The sequence below is a fragment of the Protopterus annectens genome, chromosome 6.part1 (assembly GCF_019279795.1).
Source record: "Protopterus annectens isolate FY-2018-M chromosome 6.part1, PAN1.0, whole genome shotgun sequence".
Classification (NCBI taxonomy): Eukaryota; Metazoa; Chordata; order Ceratodontiformes; family Protopteridae; genus Protopterus; species Protopterus annectens.
The window spans coordinates 43,678,081-43,692,374 of record NC_056738.1 but is presented as its reverse complement, the minus strand read 5'-3'; the positions used below and the strand labels follow the sequence as shown (position 1 = coordinate 43,692,374).

The following is a 14,294-nucleotide window of genomic DNA, read 5'->3' as shown; positions in this document are numbered from 1 at the left end:
CCTCAGATTCATAGCTGGCTCAATACATTACCAATTCTCTGCACTGCCCTTTGGCTTGTCTGCTGCGCCCAGGGTCTTCACAAAATGCCTGGCACCAGTAATTGCATTTTGCAGACAAAAAGGAATTCAAATATATCCCTACTTGGACGACTGTCTTATTCAAGCAGAGAGCAAGGACATTCTACTAAAACATCTGGCGTTTGAAAAAAGATACTAACTTGCCTAGGGTACACAGTAAATGAAAAGAAATCAAAACTAGTGCCCTCACAGGAGATAATATTCCTGGGTGCAAGCTTAAATACAACTGCCCAGATGGGCTTATCTCACATCAGACAAGCAAAGACAACTGACTCATTACTTTCAGATGATGGCAACAAAGACCCAGCTACCTGCAAGAAAAATTCTGCAGGCTTTGGGCTTCATGGCATCCTGCATCCTGCTAATTCCATATGCAAGACTGCATATGAGGAAGCTACAGTGGTATCTAAAAAGTGTTTGGACTCAACATTGCCACAGCCTGGAAACAATAGTAACTCTTGTTCCCTGCCTGCAACAGGAGTTTCGATGGTGGGCACTGGCCTGTCACCACAACAAGGGACAGCCTTTCACATTACCCACAGCCAGGCAGACACTAACAACAGATGCATCGGATTATGCCTGGGGGCACACATGGCAGGAAAATGTATTCAGGGCACGTGGCCTGCGGACCAAATGCATCTTCACATCAATCAGAAAGAGATGCTAGCTGTACAGAATGCCCTGACAGCCTTCAAGGATCTACTACATCTAGGGCAACTGTTACTAAAGGCAGACAATACAACAGTTATGTGGTACATAAACAAGCAAGGGGGCACACATTCCTACCCCCTCTGCTGGCAAGCCATGACTTTGTGGAACAGAGCACTGACCTATTAAGTACATCTGCAGGCACAATTCCTGCCAGGAAAGAAAAATATTCTGGCAGACAAACTAAGCAGAAACCTCATGGACCCTCACGAGTGGAAACTAAATCCACAGGTCTTCAGCATGATAACAAGGAAATTGGGATGCCCAGACATAGATCTTTTTGCCTCCCCTCACAACTGCCAACTACAGAGATTCTGCACATGGACTTATCACTCACAAGCATGGAAAGTGGATGCTCTATCATTCAGCTGGAAAACCCTAACAGTTTATGCCTTTCCACCACTGCCTCTCCTTCCCAAGGTGCTCCTAAAAGTCAGACATGAGAAGCCAAAAATGATTCTGATTGCCCCAGACTGGCCATGCCAGCACTGGTACCCAATCCTAAAGAACTTGTCTCAAGGCCCAGCCTGGTCTTTACCTCAAATCCCTCATCTTCTGACTCAACAAAACAATCAGATCCTGCACAGCCAACTCAGAACCTTAAATCTGGCTGCATGGCAGATAATATATCCACTCAGAACACACCTCTCTCTAAAGCTGTTATGGATGTCATTTTGGAAGCCAGGAGGCCCAGCACTAGGAAATCTTATGCAGAAATATGGAAGAGATTCTGTGCTTGGAACCAGGCACAAGGGCTTGAACCACTTGTTCCAAATATTCCTCAGATTTTACAATACCTAACTGAGATGCTGGACAAAGGCCTATCCTTCCCATCAGTTAAGCTCCACGCCTCCGCCATTTCGGCTCATTACAATACGGAACCTCCTATTTTCTCTCATCCACTGCTAAGACAGTACCTCAGAGGGGCAAAAAACATAAGACCCCCAAGGAGAGCACCGATACCTACATGAGACCTCAACTTTGTTTTAGAAAAGCTCACACTGCCTCCATTTGAGCCAGCCAGTACAGCTGATATAAAATTCTTATAATGGAAAACTGCTCTGCTCCTAGCAATAACTTCAGCAAGAAGAGTCTCAGAGTTACAAGCCTTAATGGCTGTGGAACCTTTATCATTTTTCATCTGGACAGGGTTTCTCTAAGGACAAACCCAACATTTATGCCAAAGGTTGTATCCAGTGTGGCTCTTAACCAAACCATTCATTTACCAACTTTTTATCCAAATCCCCAGAATAAAGGGGAGGGACTTCTGCACTCTTTGGACATACACAGGCAGCTACGCTTCTACTTGGACAAAACTAAAGCTTTCAGAAAAACTGAGCAACTGTTTGTAGCATATGCTGCAGGATCACAATGAAAGGCTATTTCAAAACAGACTATTTCAAAATGGATAGGACACTGTATTCATTTCTGCAATGCACAGCATGGCAAGTCAGTGCCTAAGAATATTAGGCCACATTCCACCAGGGCAGCAGCCACTTCAGCAGCCTTTCTCAGAGGAGTACCAACCAAGGAAATTTTGGAGGCTGCAACTTGGAGTTCAGTGCACACTTTTACCAAGCACTACCACTTGCCTGCTCTGGATTTAGAGTAAAGAGGTTTCACCACTGCAGTTCTGCAGGGCCTCATAGCCACTCCTAATTCTATTTAGACCCAGCCGTCCAACCTCAGCTTTGGGATTCAACCCAAGTGTAATGACTGCAACAGTGAAACATGATGAACATAGTACAGTTGTGTACCTACCATAAATGTAGATGTTAGAGTGTATTCACTATTGCAGTCCAGGTTACCCAACCACCATCCCCCTTTCTTTGCTGGGACTTGTCTATACTTCTCTATCCTATACAACCTACGTGTTGTATTTGCTTGTAGATGAAGGTATTGTTTATTTTAGTGTATGTTTTATATAAGCAATGTGTATTGCCTACCTTCTTGGGGGCACCTGACATCTGGGGCAAGAAAAGCTGAAGAAAATGGCGTCGGCTGCATCTTATATACCCCTGGCGCACTGACGTTAGGGAAGAGGCGACAGCAACCGACGCCAGACCAGGACTTTGGAATTCAGGCCAACTGCGGGTAGCTTGCCAGCAGGATAACCCAAGTGTAATGACTGCAACAGTGAATACACTCAAACATCTACATTTATGGTAGGTACACAACTGTACTGTACACTTCCCATATTAATTAACCTGCAAAGAGGCCTTCAGTAGTGGGTAACTGTTGAGGATTTCCAGTGTGGATATTCAAAGCTTAGCATAGCTCAGAAAGGGCTTGTCTCTGAAAGTCAGGCTAGGTGTGGTCCTCAGCATGTTCCAGAGATCTCTGTTATCATAAGTGCAGCAGTAACATCACCCAAGTGTCTATAATTATGGTAAGTTGATTACACAATTGCACTGTCCTGGCCTGAACAAGTTTTGCTCAAGGACCTAGACATTTGATATAGCTTTTAGAACACAGTTGAAACCTCTGTACAAAACCCTTTTATCTAATGAAGTCATAAAATTTCACTTTCTTGCCCACCTTGCAACAAGGAAAAGATGAAACTTTCTCCCCATCTTGGACCTTAGTAGCTTTAGTAAGAACCTCTGGTATGTCAGATGATAGATTGGCAGTTCTGCAGGACATGGTGTTTGTGGAAATGATGGATGACTTTTAGGTAATCACTGTCATGGCTCAGCACTGGAGGTTTTGATTCTTTGTTCTGGGTAGACTTAAATTTCAGTACCAAATGTTGCCGTTTGGACTTTCCTTTGCATGGTGAGTGTTTTATTAAGAAGATAGTCATGGTGTTGGAGACCTTGCAGGAAAAAGAATGCCATGTGGTTCACTATGTTGTTGACTTGCTCTTGATAGAATTATTAAGGTACTCTGGTAGCAACCTTGGCTTGTGTTCTCCCCCATGGCTGTAGACTCTGGAGTTTCCTTAAACTGAATTAACTCTTTTTTGATCATGCATGACACGTCAGTTTTATTAGTAAAGACCTGGACCCTGCTTATTGTTGGTCATTCCTGGTTCCCAGTTCTAGAAAGAACTTAGAATTCATGATGTGGGCGAAGATGCAAGGTTCAGGGTATGACTCCTCTGACTCTTGAGTCTTATTGTGACAACAGTGTTAACAGTCTACGATGTTTGTGTTGCAGTGAGTTGGGAGCTGTTATCTGCTTTAAAGCTTTTACACCATTACAAGTCTTTTCTTCATCTGGGCCCTTGTCACCTCTCTACAGAGTGGTTTTCCCTCCTTCAGCAGAAGCCATTGCTGGTCTTGATGATGGACACTTGAGTGTTAGGTTGGGCAGTTCATTAAGGTTCATCTGTTCATTGGTAGTGGACCTCACAGACTGAAGTTTAAGGCTGGAGCTTTGGGTGGTGGTTGTATGAAGATGAACCCTTCCTGCTCCAGTTATAGGTTCATAGGTAGATACTAGGCTATCTGCCCTAGGGCATTTATAAGCCTAGCCAGAGTGTGTTTGGCTTTCACCTCCCATTTAGATTTGTTAACTGTGCCTCTGTATAGTAGGTCAAAGAAGATAGCCCTTTAAGGTTAGTTTACTGTGCCTCTGTCTAGCAGGGACACAGAAGAGATCCCAGGGGTAAACTTACGATCTCCCAGCCACTCCTCAAGATTTCTCTTGAAGAGCGTCAGTGAGGGGCTCTGCCTAATATGAATTGGGATTCTGTTCCAGAGTGAGGGGAGCCTCTGGGATATGAATCTGTCCCTCCAGCATGTCCTATTTATTGCTGTGCTGAGGTTTAAGTCCCTGGAGCATGTAGCTCTAATGGATTTGGATTTCCTGAGGTGGAGCATGTCCATTAATTCTGGGTTAGACATGGCTTTGTACGTCAGGCATAGATCTCTTCTGAGTAGGCGGTAAGCAACTGAGTAGAGCTGGAGTTTCTTTAGTCGAACTGCATAGGGCATCTGTTTGAGGCCCGTGATCCTCTTGGTGAGGTACTTTTGGGGTCTCTCCAGTTGCTGCAAGTGTCGGGTAAGGTACATCCCAAATGGGACATTGTATTCAATTATGGGCTTGATGAGTGATGAGTAGAGGGGCACAATGACCTCTCTTGATCTAGATGTGAACCCTTTCGTGATAAGGTGGGCTATATAGAAGGTCTTTCTAACCACTTTGGCAACATGATTGTCAAAGGAGAGTTTACTGTCTACTTGGGTCCCCAAATCCCTAATTACTTCTTCCGTACTTAATGGATTACCACCTGTGTGGTAATTTGTGGGCACTTTGTTTTTCCCAAAGGGCATGCCTATGCACTTTTTGGCATTTAGCTTGAGGCCGTGGCTCTGGCACCAGGTGTCCATCTCTGTGAGACCCTTTTGGAGGATGCTTGTGTCAGCCGGAGAGTCGATTATGGCTCCCAGTTTGCAGTCATCTGCAAACTTGGCCAGCCATAGTCCTCCCGTGTTACCCTGGACCATGAATGTGGTACATTAACATACAGGGTGTGGTACCTTTGTAAACCCTGTGCAGATAGCTGATGCAGATCTGCTAGTGGGTCCATGACTTGGGCATCATTCTAACACCTGTTTATATCCAAAGGGAATTTTAGTGCAGACACCCTGAGCTACAGCTTCATCCATGTTCTGGATCTGAGGATTCAGGAATGCGTTCCCTATGTGGTCTTTTGGGAGTGGGATACCTTGAAGGTCTGCTTGTCACAACATGAGAAAATATGGATGTTCTTTGTGTTTCACTGTTGCAGTCATCACATTTGGATTATCTGATTGCAAGGCCTAAAACTCGATCCATGCCCAGAAAACTGACGCCCAGACCCGCATGGTCAGGCCCCTATGCCTAAAAAACAAATGATAAGAATGGCTGAAGATCTTATTACCTTTAATCAGGGGAAGCCACCCTTCTCCCTCTAAGAGACCTAGGACTGATTTTCCTTCTGATCTTTCTGATCAGGATTCTGAAATTTCTGTTTTCTCTGATGACCAGGATTTGCCCTTATCTACCTATGAGGATTCTGATGCAGAGGACTCCATTCCCTCTGCTTCCCCTCCAGAGGATTTCTCTCTTGGTGAAACCTTGCATACTCTTAGGGAGCATTTCCGCTGGGAAAGCCAGGATTACTCTGACTCCAAAAAGAGGCTTAGGGAATTCTTACTCCTGCCTCAACACAGGCCTTTAGCTATTCCTCCTATGCTGGACATTGTTGACGATGCCTTCTCGGAATCTAGCCTGGCCCCTGACACTTTACCTTCTGCTCCCAGAAAACCTGATAAGTATTACAGGGTACCTGACTCTCACAAGTTCCTCTTTAAAAATCCTACTGCGGATCCTGAGACCATTTCACAGGGACCCAAAGGCATTAAGGCTACTACTGCCAAAAACCCTACCCCCTCTGATAGAGATTCCAGGGCTATGGATAGATGGGGTAAGAAGGTATACATGTCTGCTACTTTGGCCATTAGGGCCTTAAACTGCTAGTTTCATATGTTAAAGTATCAGCAGCATATTATTGGATTGCTTAAACAGAAAATGATGATTCCTGACTGTGCTGAAAATAAAGAATTACAGGATTTAATGCATTCTGTTGAACAAGTTGGAAAACATACTTTGCAATGTGGTTTTGATTCATTAGAGGCATCTTGCAGGGCTGCTGTCACTGGGTCTGTACTTAGAAGGCACGCTTGGGTTAAGGAGCAATCTTTGCCAAATCATGTTAAAGCTAAGTTACTGGATGCTCCCTTAAACCAAGACTGCGCCTGTTTGGCAACAAAGCAGAAGTAATGCTTAAAAAGATGGAGGAAAAAGCTAAATCTATGCAAACTGTTAAAGATTTCCTGCAAGTACAACCTCCCAGATTTGGTAGGCATTGGCCCTCTAAGAATTGGTCCTTTCCTGCCTCTTCCAGGCCTTCTCAGTCCGAACCCAGAACCAGCAGAACACCCAGGCTTCAGTCCCAAGGTACTCACAGGCCTAAGCAGTGGGGGGCTCCCAATTCCAAATCGGGGAGCAGTAAGACCCCCCCCCCCATGGTAAACTTTCTCAATGACTTGACTTTAAACCTTCCAAGCCCTGCTTCACCTGACCTTTCCTTTAGGGGGAAAGATCGCCCTGCATGCAAAAAATTGGGAACTCATTACCCAAGACAAATGGGTTTTAAATATAGTTTCCCAAGGATACAGATTCCACTTCCACTCCTTACCAACCCCAAACGGTTGGCCAGACCTACCCCCAAATCAATGGGCAGAGGCTCAAATGCAAGTTCTCTCTCTAAGTATCAGAGCTATTCAACCTGTCCCAGAAGAGCAATAGGGGCAAGGTTTTTATTTTTCCTCGTACCCAGAAAAGACAATTCCTGGTGTCCTATCCTGGACCTGTCTATCCTAAATACCTTTTTGGTGATCCCAAAATTTACAATGCTAACTCTTCAGCTGCTTCCCTTACTAGGCAAAAATGCCTGGTTGGCAACACTGGATTTAAAGGAAGCCTACCTGCACATCCCAATACGGGAATCTTGCAGAAGATACCTACGCTTCAAAGCAGGCTACATGCACTGTCAGTTCTCTGCACTGCCCTTTGGCTTATCTACTGCGCCCAGGGTGTTCACAAAGTGCCTAGCTCCAGTCATTGCATTTTGCAGGCAAAGAAATATTCAAATATATCCATACCTGGACGATTGTCTAATTCAGGTAGAAAGCCAGGAAATACTATTAAATCATCTGGCATTTGTAAAGAAATTACTAACTTCTCTGGGGTACACCATAAATGAAAAGATATCACATCTTGTACACTGCCAACAAATTGTATTTGTGGGAGGAAGCTTGAATACAGCTTCCCAGATGGCCTACCTCACGCCAGAGAAACAAGTTTATTTGACAACCTACTTCAAACTACTGGCCACAAAGACCCAGCTATCTGCAAGGAAAATCCTGCAAGCCCTGGGGTTCATGGCCTCTTGCTTTCTACTAATTCCATATGCAAGACTGCATGAGGAAACTGCAATGGTATCTAAAAAGCCTATGGTGTCCATTCTCAGGATCTAGAATCAATGATTCCTATCATACCTTGTCTAAAGATAGAGTTCCTTTGGTGGGCAGAGGCCTACCACCAAAGCAAGGGACTGCCATTCACTCTACCCCCTGTCGCCCAAACCCTAACAGATGCTTCAGACTGTGCATGGGGGGCTCACTTGGCAGGGCAGTGCATTCAGGGCAAATGGAACCCAAGTCAAATGCACCTGCATATCAATCAAAAAGAAATGTTAGCTGTACAAAATGCTCTGACAGCCTTCAAGGACCACATTCTTCCAGGACAATTATTGGTAAAGGCGGCCAACACCACAGTTATGTGGTACATAAACAAGCAGGGGGAACCCATTCATACCCTCTCTGCAGACTAGCAATGGCTCTGTGGAACACAGCCTTGAGCTACCATGTGCACCTACAGGCTCAATTCCTGCCAGGGAAGCTAAATACTAAGGGTTCATACGGTTCATAGGGTTCATAGGTTAGTACTAGGCTAACTGCTGTTGTGGGCCATTTTAAGCCTAGCCAATTACCCCATGTGAGAATAAAACCCTGCACCTTGTGTCTATAAGGTAAACACCTTAACCATTCTGCCAGCCTCCCACACTGGCAGACGACCTAAGCAGAAATCTCACGGACCCACACGAGTGGAAACTGGAACCAAAGATATTCGACATGTTGAGAAACAAATGGGGGAGGCCAGAGATAGACCTGTTTGCCTCCCCTCAGAACTACCAATTGGACAAATTCTGTACAGGGAGTCCCCACAAACAAGCTTGGAAAGTGGATGCCCTGTCCTTCACCTGGAAAAACCTATCAGTTTATGCCTTTCCCCCTCTGCCTCTCCTCTCCTTTCCAAAGTGCTACTAAAGATCAAACAGGACAAACCAAGGACAATACTGATTGCACCAGACTGGCCACGCCAACACTGGTGTACCCCCTCTTGCGCAGTGTGTCACTGCTGGCACTGTGGCACCTGCCCTGCTGTCCCAGCAGGAGGGCCAGATTTTGCACCCACAGCTTCAAACCCTGAACCTTGCAGCCTGGCTAATTACCTGATCTCTCTGTTACCCATCCCTCAGTAAGCAAGTGATGGATGTAATTCTGGAGGCAAGGAGGCCTAGTACTAGAAAATTCTATGCTGAAAAATGGAAAAGATTCTGTTCCCGGAGCCAAACTCGGGATGGGCAGAGCCGTGCCCACCGTACTCATATTCTTCAATACTTAACTGAGATGCTTCACAAGGGCCTTTCCTTTTCTTCCATCAAAATTCGTGCCTCAGACATTTCAGCACATTACAATACAGAGCCACCCCTCTTCTCTCATCCACTGCTGAAGCAATTACTCAGAGGGTCCAAAAACAAGACCACCAAGGAGAGCCCCTACTCCAGTCTGGGACCTTAACTTTGTATTGGAAAAGCTCACTCTACCTCCCTTTGAGCCAGCTGCAAATGCAGAATTGAAATTCCTTTCTTGGAAAACAGCCTTCCTTCTAGCCATCACTTCAGCAAGAAGGATGTCTGAATTACAGGCCCTCATGGCAATGGAGCCTTTCATCATCTTTCATGCGGACAGGGTGTCCCTCAGGACCAATCCTTCCTTTATCCCCAATGTGGTATCCAGTGTGGCCCTTAAGTCCATTCATTTGCCAACCTTCTTTTCTAACCCACAGAACAAAGGGGAACAAGTACTGTACTCTTTGGACGTGCACAGACAACTTAGATTTTACTTGGACAGGACTAAGCCTCTCAGGAAATCTGAACAGCTGCTGGTTGCATTTACTGCAGGGGCAGAGGGGAAGGCCATTTCAAAGCAAACCATTTCTAAGTGGATAGGCCATTGCATTCATTTCTGCTATAAGCACCATGGAAAACCTACTCCACAGGGGATAAGACCACATTCAATCAGGGCTGCATCTACCTCTACAGCCTTTCTCAGAGGTGTCCCTACCAGGGACATCCTAGAAGCTTCTACCTGGAGTTCTGTACGTACCTTCACCAAGCATTACCACTTGCCAATTGTTTTCTAAATCCAGAGCTGGCTTTGCCACTGCAGTCTTGCAGGGCCTTATAGCTGGTCCTAATGCTATCTAATTACCTTCTCCCATCCTTAGCTTTGAGAATCTACCCAAATGTGATGACTGCAACAGTGAAACACGAAAAACATAGTACAGTTGTGTACACTTACCATAAATGTAGATGTTTGAGTGTGTTCACTGTTGCAGTTACCCTCCCTCCAGCCCCCAGACTTCTATTGACTATACCTCTATTCATGTTTACTATGTTTAAAGCTTTCTGGTGTATTTGCTTCTTTGTTGGAGGTGTAACCTTGCATATAATTGCTTCCCATTATGGGGGCACCTGACATCTGGGGCAAGAAAAACTGATGTAATGGTGTCTGCTGCCTGCTTTATACCCCTGACTACCTGACGTCATGTAAGATGAGACAGCAACTGATGCAGGACCTAAGACTTTGATAATCAGGCCGACTGAGGGCAACCTGCAAGCAGATAACCCAAATGTGATGACTGCAACAGTGAATACACTCTAACATCTGCATTTATAGTAAGTGTACACAGCTGTACTTTTTCAGGCTGTTCATCACATGGCTTTCTGTCCGTGGATTTTCTTGTAGGTTAGGTAAGTGCATCTTTTTGCATTTTCTGTGTCTTGCAGGTTATGCTTACTAAGTGAATGGAGGTCAGCTTGATTAACAGAGAGGTTGAGTATTCCCAGCTTGGAGGAGTGCAAACTTTAGATTGTTGGGGCAGGATAACTTTCTGAACTGTGCTAGGCTTTGAATATCCAAACAGAAAATCCTCAACAGTTACCCAGTACTGAAGGCCTCTTTGCAGGTTAACTAATGTGGGAAGTGTACCTATCTGTTGCCTACTGATGTGGTCTGCACATTCCTAAAATTTGAGTTTTATACTCCTAGTCAAGGGCTCTGCACCAAAATCACCTCCTACAGAAGGCCTTCGGTATCACACAGGCAGAAGAACGCCCAGCTAAAAATAATGCTCAGAACACATTTTATTTGCGATAAGTAATGTTCAAACAAGCGCCTCACAGCAAGAGGTTCGCTGGTTCGATTCTCGGCTGGGGTGCCTCCTGTGCGGAGTCTGCATGGTCCTCCCTGTGGTCCCGTGGGTTTCCTCCGGGTGCTCTGGTTTCCTCCCACATCCCAAAGACATGCTGTAGGTGGATTGGACACTTTAAGATGGCCCTAGGCATGAATGAGTGCGTGCATGTGTGTGCCTTCTGTGGAAGGTTGGGCGCCGGGCTGGCAGCTCGACACTGTAAAACTCCACTGCCAATCATGAGCGGACAGGTGATCCGCTGTGGCGACCCCTAACCGGGAAAAGCCAAAATAAGAAGAATGTTCAAACAAGCTTTCTTTCATATCAGCCAAAGTGCTTTCTCAGGTGTTAGGAGCAGCAGATGTTCATATTAATCAGTGCTGCACTAGACTTCACTATAGAGTTCTGTCCTGCCAAGGATGTAACAGCTTGCCAGTTTCCACATGCCCAAACTGTCAAGCAGCTCGAGCATAGCTGACTAAAAGACATGTTTGGGCACCAAGCCATTCAGAGCTCTACTGCCACCAAAGACTACACTCCTGTAAGGCTTTTGAGGATCGATGGTCAGTGTGGTGCTGTTCCTTTGCTGGGCAGATAAGCTGTCCTGGGGGGGGAGCTAACTTCCGTTCTATATTTTTCATTTGTTAATACTGTACTCTTCAAAAAAAGTTATTTTAAACTAAGGAGTTTGTGTTTAATGCATTATCCTGAGACTGTACTGTACTTTTAAATGGAGTGCTCTTTTTTTCCCTGTCAATTTAAAAGTTTAGTATATGAAAACATTTTTTCTGTGGAGAAATTGTATTTAAAACACTGCTAGTTCTGTAAAGTAAAACAAAGTTCTTTTTACTGTGTTTGTCTTCGAAAAAAATTGACTTTTAAAGACTTTTGTTTCTTAACGGCTTTTCCTGCTTGTTTTCCATGGGAAAGGGGCATCATTTTCAGCTTGACTGTGGAACAAATTGTTGGTCCCAATGAACATACCTTCATTAAGACACAAAACGAAAATATTAAGGCAATGGCATTGGCCACCACAGCAGGCTAGCAATTTACCTCATCTGGAGGTGGGTGACTCTGCTCTGGCCATTATAGTTGTATCTCACTCATTTTTTTTTCTTTTAAATACCCCAGATCCCTCTGGTGTAGCACCTAGAGCCACTGTAGACCAGGGGTTAGCCACTTCCTCTGTGGCTGTTTGGGTCCCCTTGGTGGGCGAGGGAGAGATCCATTTTTGTCAGCCCTGGGAGAGGGAACAGGGAAGAGTTTTTTGGTTTGTCAGAATGTTGTGCACATTCCTGGCGAAGCTGCTGCTGCCTTTAATGACACTGTTGGCCCCATTTTTCTTGTCAAAAAGAAACAGAACAGGAGTGTTTACTGGGTCTGGCTAAAGGTTTAATTTAGGCTATTAATCTTTTTTATACACTAGTTTCTGGTAAAAGAAAGAGGGATAATGCCTTTCCTGAACTGATTCAAGATTCTGAATCTGGAAAGGAGGTTGAAGGGACAAGTACAGGATTTCCTTCTTAGATTTCTGATTCAGACTCAGAGGAGAGCTCAGTTTCTGTATCTCCCTGTGGGGATTCTCTCTCTCTGACAATTTCTAGAATGTGCCAGCGTTTTTAGTGGGAGAACACAGTCCCACAGAAAATACTATGGGCTGTTACAGAAGGAATTTGCAAAACCTTTATCTATTCCTCCAGTTTTGTTGGATATGTGTGTGTTACTAACTGTAGTTTCCTAACAGTCGGCCAGCTGCCCCTAAACAGACGTGGTATGGACACAATTTGTCAGTCTTTCAAGTTTTTATGCACTATTCCCAAACTTGATTCAGCAAGCAGCTACAGCTTTAGTTAATCCCTGTGCTGCTAAAGACTTTGTTCCAGTCCTTCTCTTTCTGATAAGGATGGAATGATTATTGATAAGTATGGAAAAAAGTGTATGATTCTGGAACTTTGATTTTTCAGAATTTTGGATCGTCAGGCTCATATGTTAATGTCTGTTTTGACTAATTGTGTAAGTGTTAAGACTGTTCCAGCTCCTGTTTCTTCTTGTGAGGAAAAAATCTGCTGCTTTTCTTTTTCAAGTCGCTAATCTTTGTATACAGTGTGTGTATGACACTATTGATACTCCTACCAGGACAGTGGCCACTGGTACTGTCTTGAGGAGGTTTGCATGGCTGCGTTCTCAGAACCTCACAGATGATGATAAAAGTGAAATTTTAAGTTCTTCTTTGGATAGAAGTTTAGTTTTTGGCCACTCTGCTGCAGAAATGACCAAAAAGTGTGATGAAAGGGATAAACTAATACAAGAAACTGCTAAGATTTTTCAGCCTTCCTTTTCCAAGTTTTCTAAGGGGTTGACTTACTCCATACCCAATTTTGGTAAGAAACAAAATAAACTATTTCAATGAAGTACAGGTAAAAAGATGTTTAAGAAGAAATGGCAAAGAGGGTTCCAAGAAAAATTCTGGAAATTCTCAAAACTAAACAGTCCAGTAAGTCAAAGTCAAAATGAGGGATTTTATTCAAGGATGTTTTTAGTGCCAAAGAAAGAAAATGCTTGGAGACCAGTTTGTGATCTTTGTTTCCTAAACCTGTTTGTGATAGTGCCCAAATTATTCAAGTTTCCTTGTAACATTAGATTTAAAAGATGCTCATCACATTCCTATTCATCCGGACTGCAGGCGTTTACGTTTTTGTGTGTGTGGATCACATTATCAGGTCTCTACCTTACCCTTTGTGCTATCCATTGCACCAAGTGTGTTCACAAAGGTTTTATCTCCTGTTATAGCTCATTGCAGGCTACAGGCTATCCACATTTTTCTATATTTAGATGACTTGCTTATCTTTGCAGAGTCTTTTTCAAAGTGTCAGAAAACTCTCTGTCTCTCGGGTGAGAGATCTTTCATATGCTGAGATTCCAGTAGAACATTCAAAAGTATTTTTTGACTCTTTCACACAGGACTATTTCTTGGGTGTCAGCTAGACACCTCCGTTCAAAGAGCTTTTCTTCCACAGGAATAAAACAGATGTATTGCTGGCGTTTTACACTCAGACTTTGGTCACGAGAGGGAATGCCTCGGGACTTTGTCTCCTGATTTCTATGATTCTCATAATCATGGCAAGATTCCCCATGAGAATGATACAGTGGTATCTGAAGTCTGTCTGATCCCAGCACCAATACCTGTTGTCTTTTCAGATCCCAGTGCTATTGTTTGTGGGAAGGGAAATAACGTGGTGGAGACCACAGATATCCCTAAATCCAAGTCTCCCCTTTTACCTCCCTGTTCCAAAGTGGTCAGTCACCACAGACATCTGAGACTTTGGGGAGCAGTTTCTGGAAGGATAAAAGTACAAGGTGCGTGTGTGTGTGGGACACTGAGGAAAGAAGAACACACAAGTATAAAATGCTTGCCCTGA

At 44.2% G+C, this 14,294-nt stretch overlaps 1 protein-coding gene across 1 annotated transcript in view; it reads left to right on the top strand.

Moving 5' to 3' along the window:
- LOC122805378 (uridine-cytidine kinase-like 1) overlaps positions 1 to 14,294 on the top strand; it is a 1,023,926-nt gene that overhangs the window by 279,260 nt on the left and 730,372 nt on the right. The window lies entirely within an intron of this gene.